The sequence below is a fragment of the Heptranchias perlo genome, chromosome 17 (assembly GCF_035084215.1).
Source record: "Heptranchias perlo isolate sHepPer1 chromosome 17, sHepPer1.hap1, whole genome shotgun sequence".
In the NCBI taxonomy this organism is placed as follows: Eukaryota; Metazoa; Chordata; class Chondrichthyes; order Hexanchiformes; family Hexanchidae; genus Heptranchias; species Heptranchias perlo.
The window spans coordinates 54,331,036-54,342,045 of record NC_090341.1 but is presented as its reverse complement, the minus strand read 5'-3'; the positions used below and the strand labels follow the sequence as shown (position 1 = coordinate 54,342,045).

Here is an 11,010-nt window from a genome sequence, read left to right as displayed (position 1 = left end):
GTGGGAATGGAAGCCACGTCCACAGAATCTGTCAAGAAGAGAAGTCACACCCACAAGCAGGCAATTACAAATCATTAATTCAAAGTAAACTTCTGTATGTTAGTTTAAATAAAAATTTAACATATCTTATAAAAAGCCAAGCAAATGATTTAATTTAATGAAACTTACAGAAGTTAAAAGTAAAAAAAATTTTTTTAATTTTTAATTAAAACATTTATTTTTAATGAGTAATTTGACATTCTACATTTTTAAAATTTAATTTTTTGTTGTTTCACCGTCATTAACAGTCACCGTGCTTTTAAGAAGTAGCAGGGCTGGTATCTTCCAGCGTACCTTTTGGTGGCATAAATATCATTATGGAATGGCATCCATGGGTGAGTAATTTCTGGGCCTATCTCTCAGGCCTGCAGATATTGATGGTCTACATGCTCAATTTTGAAAACAGCAATTGTCCCAGATCTACCCACACTAGTAACTGGTATGAATAGGATATTAGAGAGACAGTATAATTAGGGTCTGTAGAAAGGGAGGACCCACTATGCACTTGTACTGGCCTTCCTTGTTTATTAAAGAGAGTGAGTCGGGTCCACTGAGATTTGCTATTTCACACTATTGCAGAGTGAAAGCAGATACTATTCAAGGCTTGTTACTTTTCCTAATTTGAACAGGGAGATGCTGAGTACTGTGTCATCTCTCAAAACGGCAGACGGAAATTGAAAGGGAAGACTCTTGTTGAGGCAGTTCCTGGGACCTCCTGGTAGTAGTCGTGAGGTTGTCCGTGGGCTTGCGGTAGAGTGAGGTGCTGAGGTGCCCGTCTTTGATGGAGATTCGTGTGTCCAAGAAAGAAACTGATTCTGAGGAGTAGTCCATGGTGAGCTTGATGGTGGGATGGAACTTGTTGATGTTATCGTGTAGTCTCTTTAGTGATTCCTCACCTTGGGTCCATAGAAAGAAAATGTTGTCGATGTATCAGGTATATAGTGTTGGTTGGAGGTCCTGTGCAGTGAAGAAGTCCTGCTCGAACTTGTGCATGAAAATGTTGGCGTATTGGGGTGTGAATTTGGTCCCCATGGCTGTTCCGTGTGTTTGGGTAAACCTTCAACATGTCATCAATGATGACGAACACCTCGCTATGGCCATCCCCACACCTCCACTACTCGCCTTTAAACAGCCACCCAACCTCAAACAAACCATCGTTCGCAGCAAATTACCCACCTTCTCGAGGGCAATTAGGGATGGGCAATAAATGCTGGCCTCGCCAGCGACGCCCACATCCCATGAACGAATTTTAAAAAAGAACAGCGTCCACGACACCACACAACCCTGCCACAGTAACCTCCACAAGGCATGCCAGATCATCGACACAGATACCACCATCACACGAGAGGACACCACCCACCAGGTGCACGGTTCATACTCCTGTGACTCGGCCAACGTTGTCTACCTCATACGTTGCAGGAAAGGATGCCCCAGAGCATGGTACATTGGCGAGACCATGCAGACGCTGCGAAAACGGATGAACGGACACCGCGCAACAATCGCCAGACAGGAGGGTTCTCTCCCTGTCGGGGAACACTTCAGCAGTCATGGACATTCAGCCACCGACCTTCGGGTAAGCATATTCCAAGGCGGCCTTCGAGACAAACGACAACGCAAAATCGTCGAGCAGAAATTGATAGCTAAGTTCCGCACCCATGAGGACGGCCTCAACCGGGATCTTGGGTTCATGTCACACTACACGTAACCCCACCAGCGAACAAATGTTATCTGTTTTTAATATAACGGGTCATTGACTGTCTTCCTTCTCTGTCTCTCTCTTTTTTTGGGGGGGTTTGTATATTCGGTGGCCTTTTAGGTGACACCTCTCTGTCTGCTCACTGTGATTGCCTTGGCAACGGGCAGTAATCACCAGGCATTGTTCTGTGATTTACAAATGCGAAGGATTCGAAAATTTCATTTCCACACCATTCACCTGAGGAAGGAGGAAGCCTCCGAAAGCTTGTGAAATTTAAAATAAATTTGTTGGACTATAACTTGGTGTTGTAAAATTGTCCATCACCGGCATCTCCACATCAAGGATAAATCATGGCTGCAAAGTCAGAGCACATGCAGGTCCTTCAACAATGAACTCAACGTATTAAAATATTAACAAGACCTTGCATGTATATAGCAACTTTAATGTAGAATAATGTTCCAAGGCACTTCATAGAGGTATGAGGCAAAATGGGCATTGAGCCAAAGAAGGAGCCAAGAGACAAAGACTAGGGATAATGGGCAGGTACTCAAATTGGCAGGATGTGCCTAGTGGTGACCTACAGGGATCTGTGTTGGGGCCTCAACTATTCACTGTATTTATTAATGACTTAGATGACGGGATAGAGAGCCACATATCCAAGTTTGCCAATGATACAAATATAGGCAATACTGTAAGCAATGCAGATGGAAGCATAAAATTGCAGAGATATTAATAGATTAAGTGAATGGGCGAAACTGTGGCAAATGGATTTCAATGTAGGCAAATGTGAGGTCATCCACTTTGGACCTAAAAAGGACAGATCAGAGTCCTTTCTAAATGGTGAAAAGCTTGAAACAGTGGAGGTCTGAAGAGACTTAGGAGTCCATGTACATAGATCATTAAAATGTCATGGACAGGTACAGAAAATAATCAAAAAGGCTAATGGAATGCTGGCCTTTATATATAGAGGACTAGAATACAAGGGGGTAGAAGTTATGCTACAGCTATACAAAGCCCTGGTTAGATCATACCTGGAGTACTGTGTTCAGTTCTGTGCACTGTACTTTAGGAAGGATATATTGGCCTTGGAGGGAGTGCAACGTAGATTTATGAATGATACCTGGACTCCAAGGGTTAAATTACGAGGAGTGATTACACAAACTAGGGTTGTATTCCCTGGAATTTAGAAGATTAGGGGGTGATTTCATCGAAGTTTTCAAGATATTAAGGGGAACTGATAGGGTAGACGGAGAGAAACTATTTCCACTGGTTGGGTAGTCTAGGACCAGGGGACATAGCCTAAAAATTAGAGCCAGGACTTTCAGGAGTGAAGTTAGGAAACATTTCTACAAGCAAAGGGTGGTAGAAGTTTGGAACTTTCTTCCGCAAACAGCAGTTGATGCTAGCTCAATTGTTCATTTTAAAACAGAGATTGATAGATTTTTGTTAACCAATGGTATTAAGGGATAGGGGGCTAAGATGGGTATATGGAGTTAGGTCACAGGTTAGCCATGATCTCAATGAATGGCGGAACAGGCTCGAGGGGCTAAATGGCCTACTCCTGTTCCTATCTTCTTGAGGAGCAATTAGGAGGGGTGGCCAAAAGTTTGTTCGAAGAGTTACATTTTAAGGAGGATCTTCAAGGAGAATACGGAGGTGTAAAGGTGGAAGAGTTTAAGGAGAGAATTCCAGAGAGAGGGACCTTCGCAGCTGAAGGTATGGCTACCAATGGTGAGGCTAAAAGAGGAGGAAATGCACAAGGTACTGGAGTCAGAGGAAGTTGCTCCTGGGATGTGCTACTGCAGTCAGGTCAGTGCGTGTTTGGCAGGGGAAAGTCAGTGATCCAGAAAGCAGATCTCCCAGGACGAGCAAGTAGAATCAGCTATAACCAGTTGGAGCTTCGCTGATGTAGAGGTGGATTGTAATGCTGGCTGGAGACCGGTCTAATACCTTTATCCAGTAGGGTCCACCAACGCCTCAATTTTAAAATTTTCATCCTGGTTTTCAAATCCCTCCATGGCCTCGACTCTCCCTATCTCTGTAACCTCCCCCAGCCGGAAAACCCTCCAAGGTCTCTCCATTCCTCCAACTCTGGCCTTTTGCTCATCCCCCACTTCCTTCGCCCCACCATTAATGGCTGTGCCTTCAGCCATCTAGGCCCTAAGCTCCAAGACACTTGCCATGATAAATATCTGCTGATGTTATCTCTTTACACACATACATTCACCTCAACCAGCTGCATAGTCACATGGGATACTTTTGCATCTTTATGGCACCTTTTGGTCTCTCTAAAATTAGAAAAAAATAGCCCATATTCATACATAATATATCTTTCACATCCCCATGAAATTGATGGTGTGTAGGGCCATTAAAGACTTCTCCAACATCCACCTCGATGCTACATGCTCTTGCACTCTTGTTTTGGGAAGCATAGTGGCCAATTGCATAGCCTGACAGGTTTCACTGAACAGTCAGCACTTCACCAGCACTTCATGATTGCCAGATAAAGAAGCTCACGACAGAAGAGCGAGGCTATCTGACAACGGATCCATACCTGAAACGATAACTTGTCTGTGTTCTCCACAGATGCTGATTGACAGATGGTATTCCCGCCATTTTCTGTTTTTGTTTCAGATTTCCAGCATCTGCAGTTTTTTCCTTTTTGTTTTCCCTGAAAAGTATGATGACTATTATGGAGGAGTCCACTACCCATAATCTGTGCAATAATGTTTGATTGCTTCACAGTACTGTGGACCTTTCTGGAGTGCATAGCACGTTCGGGGCATCTACAAGGAAGCCCCCTTAATGGACAACAGATGTGTGCCGCTACGGCTGGAGCGGGCCCGACTGCCGGCGGCCGGCCCCGCGCCTGGTCCGGCGGGACGTGCACCGCCTCAACCCCGAGGAGAAAAGGCGCATGGTGAGGGCCCTCCACCTGGCCAAGCTCACCCCTCACCCCGACCTGGTGGTGGCCACCCGCCACCTCGCCGACCTGTAAGGGCCCGACGGCCAGAGCCTGCAGTTCAACAACATCTCCATCTACATCCTCTTCATCTGGACTCACTACTACTCTGTCAGTAAGACCTACCTGGGAGGCGGCCGCACCTTCGGCAGCGACGGCGGCATCGACTTCTCCCACGAGAGGCCCGCTTTCCTCACCTGGCACCGCTACCACCTGCTGCAGCTGGAGTGGGACATGCAGGTGATGCTGCAGGACCCCACCTTTGCACTCCCATACTGGAATTTTGCCACTGGAGGAAACACCTGTGACATCTGCAGGGATGACCTAATGGGAGCCAGAAGCAATTTTGACCCTACTCTCCTAAGTCCTAACTCTGTCTTTTCCCAGTGGCGCAATCTATGTGAAAGTTTGGAAGACTATGATACCCTAGGAACTATATGCAATGGCACTGAGGGTGGCCCTATTCGGCGGAATCCAGGTGGGAATGTTGCTAGACCGATGGTGCAGCGTCGACCTGATGCCCAGGATGTAGCACAATGTTTAGACATAGCCTCTTACGATACACCACCTTTCTACTCCAATTCAACCGATAGTTTCCGAAACACGGTGGAAGGTTATAGTGATCCTTCAGGAAGGTATGATCCAGCAGTTCGCAGTTTGCATAATCTGGCACATTTATTTCTTAATGGAACTGGTGGGCAAACCCACATGTCCCCAAATGACCCTATCTTTGTGTTGTTGCATACATTTACTGATGCAATATTTGATGAGTGGTTGAAGAGGAGTAATGCAGATTTATCTATCTTTCCATTTGAAAATGCTCCCATAGGACATAACCGAGGGTACAATATGGTTCCCTTTTGGCCTCCTGTAACCAATGTAGAAATGTTTTTGACAGCACCTGAAAACCTTGGCTACACCTATGAAGTTCAATGGCCAAATCGTACGCTCTCATTGTTGGAAATGATAACGGTGGGGATTGTGGCAGCTCTCGTGTTGGTTGCTATTGTTTTTACGGTCTCCATGTTAGCTTTATGCAGAAGAAGGAGAAACTTGGCTGCAAGTGAACTGAACCAACCTCTCTTAGAAACTCCGTGTCAGCACTACTCATAATATGATGCAGCAACAGTAATCCGAAAAGCCTCACAGTTTGCTATCTGACTCCTTTAATTTTTTTTTTCATGCTTTTATACCATACCGATGATGCGCAGCAAGAAAACAGGGTGACTTCCTGTGACTGTTTAGATAAAAGATCTAATGAGAAGTAAGCTCTAATCTCATGACCTGCTGCAGCCTTTAATGAAATAAGCCATCTATCATTGGCCTGCACTGAAAATGATTACTCCTGACTCATTAATGGTAGCTGTCATGGCTTTTAGTAGGGTTTAAAATTGAAACGAATTGGAGTTAATTTGAGACCTTGGTTAAATAAGCCTCAAACTCAATGCTAAAGGGATATGGGAAAAAAGCGGGAACAGGGTACTGAGTTAGACGATCAGCCATGATCATTTTGAATGGCGGAGCAGGCGCGAAGGGCCGAATGGCCTACTCTTGCTCCTATTTTCTATGTTTCTATGTTTCTATGTGTTCTCCCAGGAGTGTCATAATTGACGCTATAGAGACCTTGGGCTCTGATATCCATGATTTAGTTCTGACTGCTGGGAATCACCTTGTCAGAACCCTGACATAGGACTTCAGCAACCTCTTTGCAGCTCTGTAGTCTGCCCTCCAAGCAGATGGCAGGACATGCTGAAGTAGTGCCCAGCCATAGGGGCATGGGATGATTAAGTATGGATAAGGGAGCTGTTTCTCAAGGCAACTCAGCCAGCCATCCTACTGAAATGACCCATGGGCAGCCGGAAGACGAGCAGGCCTAACCGGCCACCACAGTAACAGATGGGCACTTGCAAAAACATCTTCTGACCTTTCAGAAGGATGTAACAAGCCATCCTTGTCCTAGGAAGCCCTCAGGCGCATCCAGCAGCCGGGAACTTCACTTCCTTCTCTTACGAGGGTAACACCTAGAAGGAGCACTAGGTTAATTAGTAGAAGACATTCAGCATACATGCATTATGTTATGTATGTTAGCTCATTGGGAACGTAATACAGGAATGCTTATGCTGGAAGGGTTTACAAGTTTTAAGAGAATTGGTCCTTCACTAAATATTATCAGATTTGCCATCTGTGTTGCTGCTGCAGTGGAGCCGGTAACTCCTGAGACTCGGCCTCACGGTCTCCGACTTCTTCACCCCCTTCCTGACTCTCCACTTGCCCCTGTTTCACAGTGAATGCTCTTCTGATAACATAATTGTGCAGCATAGAGCACATGCCTATAATTCTGGACACCTTTTTTGGGGCAACAGCATCCTCCCGGACTGATCCAGGCAATGGAATCTTTGTATCAGCAGTCCTATTTTATGCTCAATGTGTATCCATATAGAGGCATGTACATTATATTTGGTTTCTGCCGCAGTTCTGGGATTTCGTCATGAGCCAGTGGATGTCACGGGTCATCCAGGATCTACCCGTCTGGGACAGAACAACCTTGAAATAACTGTGCAGCTGGACATTCATCTGGAAATGTATCATGACGGCTTCCAGGCATCTATTTGATTTATGTGTTATGTGTCATGAATTAGGTGTCAGCTGTGGCTCAGTGGTAGCACTCTCTCTCTTCTCTGAGTCAGAAGATTGTAGGGTCAAGTCCCATTCCAGGTACTTGAGTACAAAATCTAGCTCACACGCCAGTGCAGCATTCCCTCAGTGCTGCACTGTCGGACTGTCGGAGTTGCTGTATTTCAGATGAGACATTAAATCCTGTCTGCCCTCCCAGGTGGACATAAATGATCCCATGGCACTTTTCAAAGAAGAGCAGGGGAGTTCTCCTGCTGTCCTGGTCAATATTTATCCCTCAACCAACACCTAAGAAAAAAAAGATTATCCAGTCATTATCACATTGCTGTTTGTGGGAGCTTGCTGTGAGCAAATTGGCTGCTGCATTTCCTACATTACAACAATGACTAAACTTCAAAAGTACTTATTTGGTTGTAAAGCACTTCGGGATATCCTGAGGTTGTGAAAGGCACTATATAAATGCAAGTTCTTTCTTGCTTACAATCACTACAAGCCAGTTTAATTGGAAAGCAGAGACTTGCTTTTATCTCTTAATCAACATCATTAAAGCAGATTATCTGGTTGTTGTCACATTGGTGTCTGTAGGACCTTGCTGTGCGCAAATTGGCTGCTGCGTTTCCTCCATTACAACAGTGACTACACTACTAAAATGTACTTCATTGGCTGTAAAGGGCTTTGGGATGTTCCTGTGGTCGTGAAAGGCGCTACATAAATGCAAGTTCTTTCTTGCTTTACATAGTTCTGATGGTCACATATAACCTGGACACTGATGGAATGGAATGGAAACCTTTCATGTTCATAAATGCCATTGTATTAGTGAAAGGAGCCCATATGGCCACATGGGTTCGACTGATGAGGCCTTTCACTGTGGGGAAGCCAGTCACTTTGAAAAAGTGGAGGAAAAGTGATAATGTTCTTGGTCCTGGCAAACAATGCATCATTGACCTGATGTATGCAGCTGCATACTGGATGCATTGCCTGGCCATGCGTGAGGTGGTCAAGTTGGCATTCATTGTTCTTGCTACCTCCTGCCATTGCCCTTGGGCAGCTCTCCTTTGAGACCTGTAGCTCTCTGTGCCAAAGTGGGTCTAACATCTCAGCTTAACTTCCCCCACAGCATTCCATTGATATTGCTGCAAACTTGGTGCACTCTGCCTCTGAACTTTCCTTGTTGCAGCAAAAATAAATGCTTCTTTAAGTTGCTGCAGGCCTTTAAATCCTACAGCAACACGTTATTTCCTGCTTCACCCCTCGACCGGAAAGCTCCCAATTAGATATGTGTTTATGATGCCTGGAGATAGCCCAAAATATTATAACGAGGCTGATCCTGAAAAATATAACAGAGGCACAGCACTAATCATGCTTAATCTGTGGTAGATTGGGTACTTAACCCAATTAGACAGTCTGTGGCATATTGGAGTACTTTATCCCAGCAGGCACACTCTATGGTATATTGGGGGTTAATCCGAACAGACCAACTTTGCAGTATTTTGGGGGTTTTGTTCCAACAAACAGACTCTGTTGTACAACACAGATACATCCCATCAGACAAATTCTGGATATTTAGTTGTTATTACCACTGATCAGGAGTTGGTCTCAAACTGATTTGTTGTTGCTGCTGTTGCTATGTTACACTGCCCCAGTGATTATGATGTCACCCTTAGATTCTACGTCATCACATCAGACTATTTAATCCTGGGAGACGGGCTCTGTTACATATCATATATTTAATCCCAACCCACACCCTATGCAGTATAACAAGGAGACAGGCTGTGTGGTATATGGGATATTTAATAAGAAATAAGAACGTAGAAATAGGAGCAGGAGTAGGCCATACAGCCCCTCGAGCCTGCTCCACCATTCAAACAGATCATGACTGAGCTCCAACCTCAACTCCACTTTCCTGCCCAATCCCTATAGCCCTTGATTCCCTTACAGTCCAAAAATCTATATCTCAGCCTTGAATATATTCAATGACTCAGCATCCACAGCCCTCTGGGGTAGAGAATTCCAAAGATTCACAACCCTCGGAGTGAAGAAATTCCTCCTCATCTCAGTCCTAAATGGCCGACCCCGTATCCTGCGACTCAGCCCCCTAGTTCTAGACTCTCCAGCCAGGGGAAACAGCCTCTCAGCATCTACCCTGTCAAGCCCTCTCAGTATCTTATATGTTTCAATGAGATCACCTCTCATTTTTCTAAATTCCAGAGAGTATAGGCCTCTCCTCTCCTCAATCTCTCCTCATAGGACAACCCTCTCATCCCAGGAATTAATCTAGTGAACCTTCATTGCACCCCCTCTAAGGCAAGTATATCCTTCCTTAGGTAAGGATACCAAAACTATACACAGTACTCCAGGTGAGGTCTCACCAAAGCCCTGTACAATTGTAGTAAGACTTCCTTACTCTTGTACTCCAACCCCCTTGCAATAAAGGCCAACGTGCCATTTGCTTTCCTAATTGCCTGCTGTACCTGCATACTAATGTTTTGTGTTTCTTGTAACGGGACACCCAAGTCTCTCTGGACATCAACATTTAACAGTTTCTCACCACTTAAAAAAAATTCTGTTTTTCTATTCTTCCTACCAAAGTGAATAACCTCACATTTCCCCACATTATACTCCATCTGCCACCTTCTTACCCATTCCCTTAACCCTTTACAGTCTCTGTGTGTCCTCCTCAGAAGGGAAAAGCGATGTGATTAAGTGGTTTATCAGTCAATATCAGTAACACTCATCGCTAGATTCATTGATTACACAGACTAGGGTTGTATTCCCTGGAATCCAGAAGATTAAGGGGTGATCTGATCGAAGCTTTGAAGATATCAAGGGAAACCAACAGGGTAGATAGAGGGAAACTATTTCTACTGGTTGGGGAATCCAGGACCAGGGGACATAGCCTAAAAATTAGAGTCAGGACCTTCAGGAGTGAAGTTAGGAAATACTTCTACATGCAAAGGGTTGCAGAAGTTTGGAACTCTCTTCTGCAAATGGCAGTTGATGCTAGCTCAATTGTTAATTTTGAAGTTAAGATTGATAGATTTTTGTTAACCAAAGGTATTAAGGGATATTGGGCCAAGGCGGGTACGTGGAGCCAGGTCACAGATCAGCCACGACCCCACCGAATGGTCAGAAAGGTAAAAGCCCATGGGATACAGGGAAATGTGGTGAATTGGATCCAAAATTGGCTCAGTGACAGGAAACAAAGAGTAAAAGTCGATGGATGGCTTTGCGAATGGAAATCCCTTTCCAGTGGTGTGCCACAGGGCTCAGTGTTGGGTCCCTTGCTGTTTGTGGTATATATTAATGATTTGGACTTGAATGTAGGGGGCATGATTGGCAAATTTTCCGACAACACAAAAATTGGCCGTGTAGTTGATAATGAAGAGGATAGCTGTAAAAGTGGCAAATGGAGTTCAACCCAGAGAAGTGTGAGGTAATGCACTTAGGGAGGGCAAACATTAAAAGGGAACATGCAGTAAATGGGAATATATTGAGAGGGGTAGAGGAAGTGAGAGACCTTGGAGTGCATGTGCACAGGTCCCTGAAGGTGGCAGTACAGGTAGATACAGTTGTGAAGAAGGCATACGGAATGCTCTCCGTTATTAGCCAAGGTATAGAATACAAAAGCAGGGATGTAATGATGGAACTGTATAAAAAGCTGGTTAGGCCACAGCTGGAG

The 11,010-nt window shown here is 44.8% G+C and overlaps 1 pseudogene; it reads left to right on the top strand.

Moving 5' to 3' along the window:
• The first annotated feature begins 3,285 nt into the window (after positions 1–3,285).
• LOC137333937 (5,6-dihydroxyindole-2-carboxylic acid oxidase pseudogene) lies at positions 3,286–5,858 on the top strand (annotated as a pseudogene).
• Positions 5,859–11,010: the final 5,152 nt, after the last annotated feature.